General features: G+C 38.6%; 1 protein-coding gene across 1 annotated transcript in view; it reads right to left on the bottom strand.

The window, feature by feature from the left end:
• The window catches only part of igsf3 (immunoglobulin superfamily, member 3), a 344,912-nt gene extending 326,263 nt beyond the window's left edge, over positions 1-18,649 (bottom strand). Inside the window, exon 1 of the mRNA XM_057852021.1 lies at positions 18,480-18,649. The gene's annotated coding sequence lies outside the window, so the exon portion shown is untranslated. The remainder of the gene's footprint in view (positions 1-18,479) is intronic.
• Positions 18,650-18,711: the final 62 nt, after the last annotated feature.

Here is an 18,711-nt window from a genome sequence, read left to right as displayed (position 1 = left end):
AAAAAATCTTTCTAGGCTAGCTGCTTCTCATTGGGTCTTATTTTTGGTCAATTTCACTCAAGAGTTGGTCAAAAATACACTGCTGGCTTAAAGTATTGGCAGCCCTGCAATTCTGTCAGAATATGCTCATTTTCTCCCAGAAAATGATTGCAATTACAAATGCTTTGGTAGTAATATCTTCATTTATTTTGCTTACACTGGAAAAAAAAAAATCATTATCATTTTACACAAAACTCCAAAAATGGGCCGGACAAAAGTATTGGCACCCTCAGCTTAATACTTGGTAGCACAACCTTTAGACAAAATAACTGCGAACAACCGCTTCCAGTATCGATCAATGAGTTTCTTACAATGCTCTGCTGGAATTTTAGTCCATTCTTCTTTGGCCAACTGCTCCAGGTCTCTGAGATTTGAAGGGTGCCTTCTCCAAACTGCCATTTTCAGATCTCTCCACAGGTATTCTATGGGAATCAGGTCTGGACTCATTGCTGGCCACTTTAGAAGTCTCCAGTGCTTTCTCTCAAACCATTTTTGGGTCATTGTCCTGCTGGAAGACCCATGACCTCTGAGGGAGACCCAGCTTTCTCACACTGGGCCCTACATTATGCTGCAAAATTTGTTGGTAGTCTTCAAACTTCATAATGCCATGCACACGGTCAAGCAGTCCAGTGCCAGAGGCAGCAAAACAACCCCAAAACATCAGGGAACATTCGCCATTGTTGATTGTGGGGACCGTGTTCTTTTCTTTGAAGGCCTCGTTTTTTTCCTGCAAACTCTATGTTGATGACCTTTCCCGAAAAGCTCTACTTTTGTCTCATCTGACCAGAGAACAATCTTTCAAAATGTTTTTGGCTTTCTCAGGTAAGTTTTGGCAAACTCCAGCCTTGGTTTTTTAGGTTTCTGGGTCAGAAGTGGGGTCTTCCTGGGTATCCTACCATTGAGTCCCTTTTCATTCAGAGGCCGACGGATAGTACGGGTTGACACAGTTGTACCGTCTGACTGCAGGACTGCTTGAACTTGTCTGGATGTTAGTCGAGGTTCCTTATCCACCATCCGCACAATCTTTCGTTGAAATCTCGCGTCAATTTTTCTTTTCCGTCAGCATTTAGGGAGGTTAGCCACAGTGCCACGGGGTTCACACTTATTGATGACACTGCGCACGGCAGACACAGGAACATTCAGGTCTTTGGAAATGGACTTGTAGCCTTGAGATTGCCCAAGCTTCCTCACAATTTTGCTTCTAAAGTCCACAGACAGTTCTTTGGTCTTCTTTCTTTACTCTATGCTCAATGTGGTACACACAAGGACAGATGTTGAGTCAACTTTAATCCATTTCAACTGGCTGCAAGTGTGATTTAGTCATTGCCACCTCCTGTTATGTGCCACAGGTAAGTAATAGGTGCTGTTAACTACACACATTAGAGAAGCATCACATGATTTTTCAAAGGGTGCCAATACTTTTGTCTGGCCCGTTTTTGGAGTTTTGTGTAAAATGATAATGATTTAATTTTTTCCCCATTCACTTGTGTGTTTTTCATTGCAAGCAAAATAAATGAAAATATTACTACCAAAGCATTTGTGATTGCAATCATTTTCTGGGAGAAATTCGGCATTATCTGACAGAATTGCAAGGGTATTTTTGGCCAGCAGTGTAGGAGACCAGGAATCTCCTTTGACTCATTGACGGTGATAAATGTCCAATCCATTTGTAATGGGAAGGCTGATTCATTCCCTGCCACTCTACCACTTCAAATGGATTAGACGTCTACTCATGATAAACTCATTAAATTCACAGCAGTCGGATGATTGGACGTCTAGCACTGTCAGTAAGATAGGATGTCAAGTCGTGACTCATTATTTACTCTGAAACAAGATCAATATTTTTCCTGTATACGATGCAGGTATTTCCTTTCCTAGCAACATGGTAAAAATCCTGAATTTCACGGCGTTTCGACATCTCCCCGTGCCTTGCAGCGACGAGATAAAGATGTCAAAACTATCCTTCGCCCCGGCTTTAGTTCCAGCATTGCTTTCTAACTTGTCATGGTTTTTTTTCCTCAAAATCCAATCACAACATCTACTGTACAGGTGATTTTTCTTCTGTTTCCCATTTCCTGTCATCTCCAGGTTGTCATGGCAACATCAGAAGTGGAAACTAAATATTACAAACTTTCATATAGCTGCCACACGGCACCAGCTGTTGGGGGATTGGTTATAATTAGATGGAACATTACAACATCTCCTATCATGACACACAACTCTACATTTCAGTCTCATTGAGTAAACTTTATTCATCAAATTCATGCATGAATGTGCCTGAATTTTCTCCAGCTAAAATGCAGGGATGACAGAGGTGATCATTTTTGGCACCAAAAAGCAAAACGTTCACCTTGGCTTAATGTCATTATTGACAGCTACAAATCAAGCCAGAAACCTTGTGTAATTACTGAATGAGACCTTTTATTCGATAGCCATCGAAATTTTATCACTAAATTACCACTTACAGTGGGGCAAATAAGTGTTTAGTCAACCACTAATTGTGCAAGTTCTCCCACTTGAAAATATTGGAGAGGCATGTAATTGTCAACATGGGTAAACCTCAACCATGAGAGACAGCATGTGGAAAAAAAAACAGAAAATCACATTGTTTGATTTTTAAAGAATTTATTTGCAAATCATGGTGGAAAATAAGTATTTAGCCAATACAAAAAGTTCATCTCAATACTTTGTTATGTACCCTTTGTTGGCAATATAGGAGGCCAAACGTTTTCTGTAACTCTTCACAAGCTTTTCACACACTGTTGCTGGTATTTTAGCCCATTCCTCCATGCAGATCTCCTCTAGAGCAGTGATGTTTTGGGGTGGTTGTTGGGCAACACGGACTTTCAACTCCCTCCACAGATTTTCTATGGGGTTGACATCTGGAGACTGGCTAGGCCACTCCAGGACCTTGAAATGCTTCTTACGAAGCCACTCCTTTGTTGCCCTGGCTGTGTGTTTGGGATCATTGTCATGCTGAAAGACCCAGCCACGTCTCATCTTCAATGCCCTTGCTGATGGGAGGAGATTTTCACTCAAAATCTCTCGATACATGGCCCCATTCATTCTTTCCTTTACACAGATCAGTCGTCCCGGTCCCTTTGCAGAAAAACAGCCCCAAAGCATGATGTTTCCACCCCCATGCTTCACAGTGGGTATGGTGTTCTTCAGATGCAATTCAGTATTCTTTCTCCTCCAAACACGAGAACCAGCGTTTCTACCAAAAAGTTCTATTTTGCTTTCATCTGACCATAACACATTCTCCCAGTCCTCTTCTGGATCATCCAAATGCTCTCTAGCAAACCGCAGACGGGCCTGGACGTGTACTTTCCTCAGCAGGGGGACACGTCTGGCAGTGCAGGATTTGAGTCCCTGGAGGCGCATTGTGTTACTGATAGTAGCATTTGTTACTGTGGTCCCAGCTCTCTGTAGGTCATTCACTAGGTCCCCCCGTGTGGTTCTGGGATTTTTGCTCACCGTTCTTGTTATCATTTTGACGCCACGGGGTGAGATCTTGCATGGAGCCCCAGATCGAGGGAGCTTATCAGTGGTCTTGTATGTCTTCCATTTTCTGATAATTGCTCCCACAGTAGATTTTTTTACACCAAGCGAAGAAGGAAGAATTACAGAAAACGTTTGGCCTCCGTTATAGCCAACAAAGGGTTCATAACAAAGTATTGAGATGAACTTTTGGTATTGACCAAATACTTATTTTCCACCATGATTTGCAAATAAATTCTTTAAAAATCAAACAATGTGATTTTCTGTTTTTTTTTCACACACTCTCTCTCATGGTTGAGGTTTACCTATGTTGACAATTACAGGCCTCTCTAATCTTTTCAGGTAGGAGAACTTGAACAATTGGTGGTAACTAAATACTTATTTGCCCCACTGTATATATCATAGCCAGAATTTGGCTTTTGTCCAAACATGGAAAAATATGTTTTTGGTAGATTGTATGATTGCAATTGCTTATTTAGAAGTCTTAATCCTTAGATGCATGATTGTGTCAAAAACAAGCCAGTCACATTCTATTCTTCAAATATCTTTCTCAAGGGAAAATTGTTATAATTTCATATTCCAGGAATTCCCCAAAAATCATGTCTTTCATATCGATCCATTTACATTTTTAGCTAAGGCTAGGTTCATACCACAGGTCTTTAAGTGCCTATGACACCAAAAAGCATGTTTATTTCATATTTCACGCGGTATTTTATGGACCGCTTGGATGTGTGTGGAAGCGATTGTTTAATTTATTAAATTTTTGGACTTCCGACTTGGGTCTCGGGTTGAGGACGAATGCGAACGTGACGTCACCCCAGCATCTCACAATACAGCATTGCTGTATTGCTGTAGCAGATGGACTGCGGAATCAGCTGATTTTGCGGATTAATTCGTTATTTTTCGCATCACGCCAGCCAAATGTGCTGGAGGGTTTTGTTGCTGCACCTGGGAGAGGCGTGTGAGCCTTTTTGGGTTTCAAAACGTTCGCTTTCACGCTCGGAGAATGGCCAAAACAAGTCCGACAACTGTGGGACCATTGGACTTACGAAAAAGTAAGTAAACATCGTATTTTGTATAATGTCAAATACTGGAATCATGGCACATGTTTTAAAACGGAGGTGGCTTGCATTTTGTGGCTGACAATGCTCCTTGTCCACCAAGAATGCCACTCGGCCAACGACCGGAGGCTCATGAAATGCCCCAAAATGATCTCGTTGCCTGGCGTTGGCTGCCACTAACGGCCATCTAAGTGGGAGGGGCCCGTTTGAAGTTTTCCAGCTCAAATTGACAAGGCTCAGAGAACAAACGGACCCAATAATGCAGTGCTCAGAGCAGATTTATTAACAATGGTTTTGAAAGGAAGAGGTCTTGGCTCTTGGAGCGGCACGGAAGGCTGTTCGAGCAGGGGGGGGACGAGCAAGGCGAAGGCCCCAGGCAGGATGCGGCTATCTCCGGTCCTGTAGCAGGGTTCAGGTCACAGAAAATAGGCAGAGGCAGAGGCACAGACGAGGAGCAGGCTAGAGGCAAAAATCCAAGAGGTCAAAAGGTGTATCAAAAATCCGGCAAGGCAAGGTATCTAGGAACGCTCGTAAGTTGCAGTGAAGGCTAACAAACTCGCAATGGAGCAGAGGGCTGTGTGTGCTTATGTAGGGAGGCTGTGGTAATGACCAGGTGTGCAGAACAGGTGTGTGGAATGAGTGCTGATGACTGAGGGGGAAAAAAAAAGAAAAAGGTATACAGGCCTGCTGTGGGGCTCTAACACAAATGGATTGGACGTCTACCAGTGATAAACTTACAGCAGAAAGATGAAGATATCTTGTTTGTCTGTTTGTTAGTTGTTTTGTAGAATGATGTCCTGACCAATGAATCGATAATCGTTGTGTCGCCATATCGTGAGATCATCATTATCGTGAGCTCTGTATCGCAAATCGTATCGTATTGTGAGGTACCAAGAGGTTACCACGCCTACACTCTGTGCGTGGAGGGAGGCGGGCGCAATTTTATAACCCGGACATAACGTCATTTTTGGTTGGCATCGGCAACAAAATAGACCATACATTTCCAAAGATGGATGATGGACAGTCTCATCTTCGGCTCTACGATCCGGTAGCAATTTAATTTCGTTATGTTTCCAGTTAAATTTAGCTATTTCCAGTTTGCCATGTTGATAATTGCGATTTTTGTTTACCGCTTTCGTCTTACTGCGAAGAAAGAGGAAATGACAATCGGCCCACCAAGATAGTTACATCATCAGTCTTCACGCTGTGACCCGGGAATTCAACAGCTGGTTTCACACATGCCGTGTCCCCGGTAAGTCCCGGACATTTTATTGGGACACGACCCGGTTAATGTCCAAGTCATCTCCATGTGAGTCAACCCAGGAAAGTGCTTTCACACATAATGGCGACCCATTTAAATCCCAGGAAATAACCGGAGTTCAGGTATGTGTGACAGGGGCTTAAGTGAGTCCAAAAGTACCCGCATGCATTTTCAATTGAATACACTCGGAACAGATTTTTATAAGTGTGTCCAAAATTAGTTTTTTTTTGTCATAGCGCCGATTTTCTGTCACTTTGGATTCCACTTGTACTGTTGCTATTACTATTGCTATTACTGTTGTTATTGTTTTAGTTGTATATAACTTTTATACTGTATATCTTTTATAAGGTTTTCATAGTTTCTCTGTATTTATACTTTTTATTGTATGTTGTTTGATGCTATCTGAATTTCCCACAAGATCAAAAAAGGATTATCTTATCTTACCATCTATAACGTTTTTTTTTTTAGGTTTTCCCACATTTTTGTTTTTGGTACTGTTTTACTTTTTTTGCTGTTTTTTCGGGTGGTTGGAGGGAGGGCGTATTTTGTGTTTTGTTTTTCCTCTTTTTTGCTGTTTTTGTAGCTTTTTGCACACTTTTTCAGGTTTCTACATTTCGTGCGTTTTTTCTGTTATTTTTGTTCGTTGATGGTTTTCGCACGTTATCAGTGGGGGTAATGTTTTTTTTTACAGATTCTGTGGTTTTTTTCCATTTTGATTTTAAATTTTTCATGGTACATGCTTTTTTTGTTTCCACGTTTTTGTAGTTTTCACGTTTATTACGATCTATTTCGCATTATTTTACGGTTTTTCGACCTTTTTTGCAGTTTTTCACGGTTCTTTCATTTTTCGCTTTTTATTTTTTGTTTGTTTGGTACCCTTTCAAGCGATCGCTACCTGCCCTCCAATAAAAATGATTAGACGTCTAGCACCGTCAATTGCAACCAATGTGTTAATTGTGTGTCGCTGATTTTCATGTGATATAAAGCACTTAGAATGACCTTGTGTTGAATTGTGCTTTACAAATAAATTTGCCTTGATTGCCTTGCCTATATTTGCCTTTTTCGTCTAAATATCCACACGCGTACAGTAAGAAGGAGCAAACCAATCAAATAGATCCACACGGCAAACATGGGCAGATTGATGGGGTTTACCGGCTTCTTTAGTGTACCTCTGCACATTTGACCAGCTGTACACCGCCACCGGGATGCCATCTTTGGTGCCGATCCGCATGATTGCACTTTTTATGGATGCCTTGCTCGTATTAACACAGAGTTTAGGTGCTGCTTTCCCTCCATTTTACCAGCCACAAGGCTCCTGTGAGCCCTTCGAGTGCCGCCAGCGTTTGTGTGTGTCACAGATGCTGTAGTGCTGATGTGTGTCGCTAATTAGCTGACAAACAGTGCACACTTCGATGGTGTGGATGGTTTATTTACGGCAATTGTTTTACATAAATGAAATGATAGAAGTAATAGATGTTGAGTTTGGTCAGGTCCTTCTTCAATATCTTAAGTTTTAACCCCTTACAGGGCACTCATTGAACTCATTGGCTGCCATTGACAGCGCTAAACGTTCAATCTGTTGCCTGGAGTCAAACGCAGATATTCTCCTACTTAAGTGTTTTAATTTTTTCTTATTATTATATGTTTATTTTAAAAGAGGAATAGAGTATGTATAATCTTTTTACAGATTTTTAAGTTAGATTTAACTAATAAAAGATATTTGATTTAAAAAAATAAATAAATACTAGAGTTGTCCGATAAATAATTTTTAACCGATATCCCGATAATGTCAAACTCAAAAAATCCAATACTGATATAAAACTGATACGGAAAAATTCGGTTGTGGACTTAACATAGTATGGCTAATTGTATTGTTATGCCCCACTGGATGCTTTAATAATGATAAATGTAACAACTTCAAGGTTTTCCAAATAAACATTTTGTGAAAATTAAAAGTAACTTCAACTGAAATTATGGAAAAAGTGTCTATATTGCACCACTATATTTATTGTACGACTGTCAAACGATTAAAATTTTTAATCGTGTTAATCACAGCTTAAAAATTAATTAATCGTAATAAATCACAATGGCGTACCGCAAGCAACACGTCACTTCCGCTCATTAATATTCATGACATTAACTACTGTTGCTAAGTAGGGACAAGCTTCCGTTTGTCCCTAATAGGAAATAAATGGAAATCGTGTACGAAGGAGATGTTTACGGAGCTAAACCTACCAATTCTCTCCGAAAATGATGTGCCTGGTGCCAATTTGACTGGCAAAGATGTGGAAGAACATAAAAATGTTCAGTTAAAGAGATGGCTTTAGTGTCGAAGGCTGAAAAAGACGAAAAAAACGAGCCGACCTAAGCATAGCTTTAGCTTTTTTATCGACGCGACTGACAATGACATTCTCCTGTTTCAACAAGCTATCCTTTACCATCAGCCCTGTCTTTCTTATATATCCTCTGGTTGTCCTACGTCTCTTACCGTTCTTGGGGGTAATTTAGTTAGCTTTGTGTAGCGATCGCAAATGCTACTCATTGACAGCCAACGAACACTTTTAATTTTTTCATTGATAACACATCTTAATCCTATAATTTATTTACACTTCCCCCTTACTAAAGTTGTTTTTTTTTTAAATATATAACAGAAACGGTAACAGTGGCAGTCAGATACCATTGTAATTCTTTTCAGGTCATTCATTGTCAGACAGAGGCAGTACGGCTCAACGTTACGCTAAAAAAATAAGGTAAAAATATAAAAATGGCTTACCTCTTTGTCCTCTGAAAGACCATTCCAACCCAACATAATGTTTACTGCATATGAAACGTGAATGGATTCGCCGAGCTAGTGTTAAAGTCCGCGCAAGTTGATTCGGTCTTCAAATTTTTTCCTCCCGAGTTTTTGGTTTCCGGAAACGTATGAAGAAAACATCCTTCATGTTTCGTAATGTCTAGTCGTTTCTACAAGTTCCAAAAAAGCAATGCGTGATCGGCATGTTCATTTTTGAAAGATTACCGGAGAAAAGTAGCACTAATTACGTTGGGTCTATGCGAGGGCGGGTCTATAATGTCCCACTTGGCTTTACTTCCGCTTTACGATGCGACGTCACGGTCTAAAAATAGCCTGCGTGCGGTACGCTATTCAAACCATCTCTAAAACAGGGGTTTTCAACCCAGTCCTCAAGGCACACTGTGGGTCCTGGTTTTTGTTCCAGCCGATCCAGCAGAGACAGTTGAACCAATGAGGCTTCTGCTAAAACAAGCCACACCTGACTGCAATCAACTGATTGCACTTGTAAAACACCAGATTGGGGAAAAAGTGTTGTCATCTTGTTTGGTAAGAATGAAATCCTGCACCCACAGTGTGCCTTAGTGGAATAGGTTGGGAACCCCTGCTCTAAAATATACCATATTTTTCGGTAAATTATTGTTGGAATGGAAAGATAAGACACAAGACGGACATAAACATTCAACATACTCTATATAAGTACTGTATTTGTTTATTATAATAATAAATCCACAAGATGAAGATATGATGATGATAGAAAGACTTGTAGTTCTTAAAAGATAAATTTGAGTACAAGTTATAGTAATTTCATATTAAAACCCCTCTTGATGTTTTCGTTAAACTTATAGCTCGCCATTGTTGACGTCGCCGAGCAGGACGTCAAATGGGCTCCCTGCCGTTCTTCCACAGAGTCTTGAACTATGTAAGGTAGTGATTGAAATACACCACAAGGTGTCAATGGCACCTTAAATTAATTTGGGATCTAGCCAAGGCAAAGTCTGAGTAAGTTTTATGTTTATTTTGCATAGCTATTTTGATTGGGAATGCCAGTTCTCTTTGCATTGAGCGCTATTCTTTTTCTGAACTTTTTTTTTTTTGAGAAATAGGAATATTTGTTGTGCTTTCACTAAATGATACTGTAGCGACTTAACTGTTCCGCCCAAATGCATGATGGGAAGTTGGGCAACCATGACTGCCAGTGGTGGCTGCAAATGGTATACAGTACGTTCTGCAATGGGTTCAATTAAGCATATTAAGAAAAAGATTCATTACCGCCCGTTAACGCGATAAATTTGACAGCACTAATTTATTGTTGAAATTAAAATATTGCAAACATCAGTTTTTTTGGATCTAGTGCAAGTACAAAGTGCCGATAAGGCACTTATTCTGTCCTCAATGCGTATGTGGGTGCACAAATCGAAAAAGTGAACAAATCAGGCTCTAAACAGAAGTGAGACGCTGGAGTGAAGTTGAATTGGCTTTACTGTGGTCATCTTTCTCTTGACCAGGGCACTGATACTTCTTTGTAAAACTAAAAACAACAAAACATTGTGTCAATAATTTGAAATAAAGTCACAAATAAAGCAAAGTTTACACCACATGAAGAATATAACTTACAAGCGATGCTTGTATAAGGCACAAACAACGTGGTGAGATGGCAAGAACTGCTATGGTACACTGGCTGCAGATGTTAGCTCGTCCATTTAGCTATCTCTATTCACAATGAGCTCGCATCGACATAGGATTACAACATCAAAAAGTGCTAGGATTATAAAACGTAACTACACCGAAGCGCCAGCAGGGGTAAAAAAAACACCAGCAACACAGGCAGGTAATAAGAGGACATTCAATGGCGTACCGAAAGCAACATGTCACTTTTGCTCATTAATATTCATGAGGTTAGCAATTTTGGCTAGGCAGGTCAACCTCCCGTTTGTCCCCAATACTAAAAGCATGGATATAGTGTACGCACAAGATGTTTACTGAGCTAAACCTACCAATTCTGTCCAAAAATGATGTCCCTGGTGCCGATTTCAATTGTAAAGGTGTGGAAGAACATACAAATGTTCAGTTAAAGAAATGGCTTGAGTGTCGAGGGCTGAAAAAGGCAAGCCGACCTGATCCAAAGTTAGCTTTTTTATCGACACCTTTTTCTTGTGTGCATTATCTTACGCCACAGACAATGACATTTTCCTGTTTCAACAAGCTATCCTTTACCACCATATGCCCTGTCTTTCTTGTATATTATATCCTGGTTGTCTTACGGCTCTGACTGTTCTTGGGGGCAATTTACCTTGCTAAGTTGTATAGAGATTGCAAATGCTACTCAGTGACAGCTAACAAACATTTTTAATTTTTTCATTAAAAACAAATGTTAATTCTATAATTTATTTACACTTCCTCCTTACTAAAGTTGTTTTTTTACAACAGAAAAGGTAACAGTGGCAGTCAAATACCATTTTAATTTTTTTCAGGTCATTCATTGTCCGACAGAAGCAGCACGGCAAAACGCCATGCTAAAAAATAAGTAAAACTATTTTAAAATGGCTTACGTCTTCGTCCTCTGAAGGACAATGGCCCCCAACAAAATGTTTACTGCATATGAAATGTGAATGGCTTTACCTTGCTGCGTTAAACTGGTCTTTTGGACCGCGCAAGTTGATCCATTCTTCACATTTTTTTCCTCCGAGTTTTTGGTTTCGAGAAACGTATGAAGAAAACATTCTTTATATGTCGTAATGTCTAGAGTCATTTCTACAAGTTCCATAGCAGCAGTGTTTGATTGGCATGTTCTTTTTTGAAAGATTACCGGAGGGAAAAAAACAGAAATAACCTGGTTTGTACGCCAGGGCATGTCGATAATGTCCTACTATCGCGTTACGATGGCAACATCACTGTCTAAAAATAGCATTCGTGTGGTACACTATTGGACTGTTTATCGCCATCAATGGTACTGAAATATTAGCAATCAACTGCCAGCCTCTCCAGGTTTTTTAAAAGAAATTCAAATTATTTGATCCTATTTATTAATCTATTTATTCATGTGTTTGTTTGTTTGTTTGTTTAGATTTTTGTGTTGCTTTAATTATTTATTTATTTATTTTATTTAAACCCCACCCCCACCCCATGCAAATGGATCTATCTCCATCAGTGGTACTTAATCCTGATCATTCAATACCTTCCCAGCTCTTAAAAAAAAACATGTTGTCAGCAATGTACTTTTTTTTCTTTTAAACTAATTTCTATTTATTTTCTTAGAATTTTTATTATTTTCATTTTTTTTGATGCCATCAATAACAGCCATTGAGTTAATAACAGTGGAAGTTTTTACGTGCTGTTACACATCCAATATTTAGCTGTCACGTGATCATGGCTGCGAATTGACACATATTCATTTTTCCTGTGAAAAGTGACGTTCTTTTGTTTTCAGTGACAGACATCACCATGGCAACACTTCCTCTACTCAATGTTGAAAAAAGATTGACAACGAGAAAGGAAAGGGGGAGCCACTCGACCACTCTGTAAATAAAAAAAATAAAAAATAAAAAACCTCAGATGATTCACACTCCAATCGGTTCCACCGGACTGATATTTTTCACCTGAAAAATAAAAGTTGTTTTTTATTTTTGTACCTTGAGGTGAAAAATATGCAGTCTCTGTATGAAAGTCATTTTAAAGCTTGGCCCGTTTCCTGAAAAGAAAGAAATAGGAGCTATTCTGGTCTCCCACACAGATGGGGCATTAAACTTTGATCAAGCTGATGCGGGCGGGAAAAGCGGACCACTGTATTTTTCTTAAACTCATCAAATTGCTTAAATGGGAACATCTGCCAAGATGAAACTAAATGAGCATGTACTTAGGATTTGGACAGTTTTATATCATTTGACACAAGTGGGTTACATTTTTTTCAATCGCCGGGGCTCACAGTCACAACTTTGTTCCATTCTATTGCTGCCCTTCCTCTACCGATGAATATCATTTGCCCAGATGTTATCAACAGAGGTGGGTAGCCAAAAATCGTACTCAAGTAAGAGTAGTGTTACTTAAATATTACTCAAGTAAAAGTAGTCATTCAAAAAATGTACTCAAGTACAAGTAAAAAAGTACAGTGATATTTCGACATACGATCGCTTCGACACACGAGCCTTTCGACATCCTACGTAAAATTTGTCTCTTCGTTTGTTTCTACATCCGACAACATGCTTGGAATTAGTGCTGCAACGATTATTCGATTAACTCGAGTATTCGATTAGAAAAAAATATTTGAATTAAATTTTGTTGCCTCGAGTTTTCATTTAAAGAAAGTGGCGTTGTAATGGTTTATTTTCAAAGTGTTTACATTTAGTTTTATTGATTTGGGTAGATACACTGCCCTCTGGTCTCATTTCACATGGCTGAATCCAACTGCTCCCTGTTAAGACCATCTACTGCCCTCTGGTCTCCTCATTTCAAATGGCTGAATCCAACTGCTCCCTGTTAAGACCAACGTAAGCTAAGTTTTTGTTTGGGCTAATGTTTTTTAATGCATTCGTAATTTAGTTTATAGGTATATTTAGTCGTTCTTTGTGGGAATACGAGTCTGAACCACTTGTTAAGAGCATTTTAAAAACAAACGTTAGCATTTTATAGCATTTAAGCTAGCATTTAAGCTAGCGGACTTTTGCTATGTAAGTTAGCCAATTGTTCTTTTGGTGTACATAGATCTTCATTTATTTATTTTTTATAACGTTTGAGGCTCATCCCAGCTATTTTAATTTTTCATGTTCCTTATCCGATTACTCGATTATTCGAACTGACAAGTTCATCGATTAATCGACTACTAAAATAATCGATAGCTGCAGCCCTACTTGAAATACGACGGTTTATAACAGCGCCGCAGTTTCTTTGTTTTCCCGCAAGACGGGCGCACGGCGGATTTTCTTGTGAGAGAAATCAACATGGGTTCCAAGAATGTTAGTGCAGGTGGTGGAAAAAAAGGAAAGAGGTTTACCATTGAAATGAAGATGGAAATTATAAAAAAAACATATGAGCATGGTGTGCACGTCCGTGAACTGGCTGGACAATATGGTCGTAGAATGTCTGCCTCCGTTCGCCAGTCTTTATAAGTTGACAATTATTATTGTGGTAACATCGCCAATAAATCGCCAACTTTTTCAGGTTTTTAATCATTTATTTCAGAACTTGTGCAACACAACATGCCTACTGTCCGCCGTCACTCTGTCAAGTCAGCCAGGTAAACAACGCAAAACACATCCACCACATTAGAACCCGATTCGTGACATTATTACAGGTATTATTATTATTATTATTACTGTTATTTTATTATTATCCTATTTTTTATTCATAATTTATTTGTTTTGCTCTGTGTAAATGCTATTTGCAATAGTAGCAGCAGCATTTACCAGGGATTCAGTGTAGGTTTTCAGGCTGTGGAGCGAATTAATGGAGTTATAATATATTTTTATGGGAAAATCCTGCTCGACTTACAAACAAGGTCCTGGAACGAATTAACTTTGTATGTAGAGGTACCACTGTATTTAGTGAAAAGATTACTCAAGTAATGAGTAACATTGTGAGCAACTGCTTACAAATTTGTTTGATTTTTTTAAGTTATCTATATGAACTGTTGTTACAATGATACTGTACAATAACCCATTACATAACCACATTAAGCCAAAGAAATATATATTTTTTTTAATCATTGAATTCCAGCGAGAGAAAAAAAAGTACATAAATGAAGCATTATTTGTCCAAAGAGCATGAGTGCCCTCTAGTGGAAAAAAATGTTCCTAAATGAATGGTGAATAGTTACTTCATAGTTACTATTATGAAATTAAAAGGATCTGATCTCAGCTTTTCCGTGGTCAATCGGTGCCAAATAAAGACTGGGAGAGGGATTAACCCTTTAACACCTAAAACTATTTTGGCCGAATTTGCATGCCTTTGATGTTGCCTTTATATTTCAATGGCCAAGTTGGGTCCCTTTTTTCAGGACATCTTGAACTTCATGTCCAAACTGTTGTTTTCTTCGCTGACCAATTACAATCCACATTTTGGACCCAAAAAGACAAAATTTGTAATGTTGATGTCCCACTGACAACCAAACATGCTCGACCAACCGTTTTGAAGCTTGATCATATTTATTCAACTTGTTAGGATAAACATTCAATAGAAAAAAATAAGATTGAATAGTTTTATGTTTTGACAATTCAACACAAACAGCAGATATGGTCATAGGTCTTTTTGGCCTTTACACATACTATGGTCAAAACAGGTTATATACAGCGCCAAATAGTGAGGGAAAAAAATGATATATATCATCTAACACAAAAAGGGTTTGGAGGATATCTGTTTGTGAAGTGAGGTATTGTACCCATCACCTTATCAAAGGTATCGATACGTACATGCAATCAAGCTTCTCGAACACACATCTATATAAAAATTGAATGATTCATAGTGAAGAAAAAAATATATATAACACTGAAAAAAAGTATTTTCAAAAATATTGACAAGTAGCTCAGTTAAATTTTTTCAGGCATGCGGCCCAATAAAGGTTTTTTTATTTTTTTTTTTGCGCACTCAATAAAGTTTGTTCTTGAACAGGTCAATGAGCTGCGTCACACACAACGTCATACAGCCTACTCATCCGCCGTTTGCGCGCTGCTGTCACTTCTACTCGCCGAGACGCCGACTCATCCCAGGAAAACAACGACAAATACAGCTTATCCTCTTCCTTGAGATAATGAAATAATACATTAACTTGCGTTAAAATTAGTTTTCGATTCATTCTGCATGTTTCAAAGTCGCTCGCTTAATCCAACCGGCCATTGCTCGCTTTTCATGCCTCCCTTTCCTTAGAATACGCCTCGCTCGGCCATTTATTAAAAATATTCACATTAGGTTCGTCCTACTTGACATCACAACGGCTCTTGGGATATGTAGTCTTTAGTGCTGCTTTCGGTTTTGAAAAAGGACAAAAAATGACGGAAATATGGAGATAGACACATGGTCCATGCAGTGTTTTAATGCATATTTATGAGTGCAATAAAACTATAAAACTCAAATGACATTATCTCCCGTTTTATTTGGTCGATTGATTTCAAATAAAAACTGGCGTTGACATCAACTTCCGTACTTTCAAATGAGAGCAACCAGCGGCACGTGGGTAACGTATTTACAGCGTGACAAGGCTTCAAAGATGATATTGCGTAAACGTGTTGCATCCGACACGTTCGGTGTTAAAGGGTTAAAATCCACGCTTTCGAGTCATGTTGAGGGCAGCGCTCTATGTCAAATACTACATTTTTTACGGTGCTTTAAAGACGACATGTGATTGAACAGGCTGGAGTGATCATAGAACAGCAAACTTGAGTCTGATTAGTACAATGGAGTCACGCGATTATGGTTGCGACGTCTTATTGGTGAAATTGTAGAGCTACTCTTGGCTCGCTGGCAAAAAAAAAAAAAAAAAATCTAATACAAAGAATAAAGAGGAAAAATGTAACAACTGTTGTGTAGCCCAAAGTAGCGGAGTAAGAGTAGTGTTTTTTCTTCACAAATCTACTCAAGTAAAAGTAGAAAGTATGGCTTGGTAGAATTACTCTCAGAAGTACATTTTTTTCAAAATGTTACTCAAGTAAATGTACCGGAGTGTATGTAATGCGTTACTACCAGACCCGTGCCACCCATAAGGCGAGCTAGGCAAATGCCTAAGGGCGCAGCAGCGTCCAAAAGGGCGTCAAGAAAAATATTCAAAAAATATTTGATGATAGCAGTATTAAAAAAAAATATACAAAACATTAAAACAAAAAAAACAACAAAACCGTTCGTAATAAGTCTTTAAATAATAATGAAATCCTTTTTCTAGTGTGCCTTCTGCCCGTTTCACTTGTTCCTCTGATGCGATAATTTCACCACAGAACCTAGTCTCACCACCCAGCAGACCAGCGAGCTACCTAAGGGTGTTATTTTTAGCCTCCGCAATTGTCAAGTCAACTTCATGAAAAGGCAAAAGCCCTCCGGGTCAGAAGAAAAAGAAGAGAGCATAAACATGAAGAAAAACAGAGGCTTGTTGTGATGATTTTTTCAACAGCATAAGCACCTATACTTAACGCAACTGCAAGCTAGTGGTTATTTACATAGAGTTTATATGACTTACTGCTAAAGCAAATCTATACTGTATCATTAGACAGGCTGTTGTTTTAGAAATATTTTCAGTATTCAGCCAGCTGTGGATTAGTTTAATTAAATTTACTCCCCCTCCCATTTTAGAGAAATTTGGACAAAGTGCATGGAGGACTAAAATTGTCCTGCTTATTTTCATGTGATGTGAACCACTTTTACCTTGTGTTAAATTGTGCTTTTCAAATAAGTTTGCCTTGCCTAAAAGTGCCAATGTTAATTAAATAAATACACCATTAGATATGCAATTAATAATTTCAAAGTTCTGTGGTATGGGGGACTAAAAGTGCCACGAATTTTAATGCAGACATTTGTTATTAAATGTGTCATTAATTCAATAAAATGGCGATCACGTTCATGTACAAAAATATTCAATTTTTTTTTTTTTTCTTTCATATATTATTTAATTCATTATTATTGGATAGTCCTGTGTAGTTGCTGTGCTTCAAGAATGGATTTTCTTTTAACTACACCCATCAAAGATAGTGGCCGGATCCAATAGACAGGTACAGTAGGCTGCAAGAATTTAGGAGCTATTATGGTTACGTCATGCTGGTTTCACAATCAACAGCTATTTGACTAACATAATGTAACATTCCACTTTCTTCTCTTTGTAGATGCTCTTCTGAAATATTTTCCTCTACCCCTGTACATCCTGGGCCATCTTTTACAGTGAACTTATCCACATCAGCTACAAGTCCAAGCCCACCAAGTCCAGGAAAGAAGTGCACCTTCCAAAACAACTGTCATATGAAAGTGCAATAGATGCTTTTGCATCAATGAAGACAGGGTGAGTAAGATTAAAGGTCAAGGTGGGGGGGAAAAGTTGCATTTTAAAGTGTTCTGTGTGTCTTTATATAGGTTTGAGTGGGTGGGTGTTAATCATATTGTAATAACAATTGTAATCTATTTTATTCATTTGTTTTTTAAGTGTTTTTTTATTGGTGCTTTTGAATAGTTATTTGAGCATTTTTCTTTTAATTACTGCACTTGTTCTTTGTTGGCTTTTCTATATAATAAATTACAAAGAGATAATGTGCTATTTGAGTGAGAGTGTTTAACTATATGTGGTGAAAATGGGGGGGCGCCAACAAATGTGTTGCCTAGGGTACCAAATTGGTCAGGAACTGCCCTGGTTACTTCCTACCTTTCGTTATCAATAATGCTGCTTTGTTGTTTTTAGTTATTTTTTCTGGTAATATTTACAAAGGGAAACTGAATGAGGACACTTTGGCGTTCATTCAATTCCTATAAAATTCCTCAAATTTATTGAGGTGAAAAGCACCCAAGATATAGTCCTAAAAGCGTGGGGATGCTTTACTTATTTTTTCCCAATTCCCATTAGAAATGACGCAGATGAGTGTCTTTGGCATTGACATACTGCATATAGGTCGCATTTTTTTACCTAAATTTTCACCCAAAAATGCTGATGTAACCTGTACACGCGATATGCTGTTATCGCTCTTACCATTGCCCTCTTTAGACCGTCGTAAAACTGAAATAGTCTACAACTTGGCATTAGCTAGTACGCTACCTATACAGACAAGGTGCAGTCAAAATAATCTCCAAATGTCAAGTATAAAAAATGCAACATCTCGTACACCAAGGAAAATATGCACTGTACTTTAGAAAAAACAGTACTTACAATCAAAACTTGCCCAGGGAAGAAATAAAGACCAACATCACAGCCTCATCTTCAACTTCGCGCAGCCATCTTGGCTTTCACAATAAACAATGTCGACAGCGACCTCAAGAGGGTGCTCTAGGACCGCGCAAAAAGAGGAATTTTAGGTGTTCTGTTCTGTTCTGTTCTGTTCTGTTCTGTTCTGTTCTGTTCTGTTCTGTTCTGTTCTGTTCTGTTCTGTTCTGTTCTGTTC

This window comes from Corythoichthys intestinalis, chromosome 12 (genome assembly GCF_030265065.1).
Source record: "Corythoichthys intestinalis isolate RoL2023-P3 chromosome 12, ASM3026506v1, whole genome shotgun sequence".
Taxonomy (NCBI): domain Eukaryota; kingdom Metazoa; phylum Chordata; class Actinopteri; order Syngnathiformes; family Syngnathidae; genus Corythoichthys; species Corythoichthys intestinalis.
Note: the sequence above shows the minus strand (reverse complement) of the source record. Positions and strands in the feature narration are given on the sequence as shown.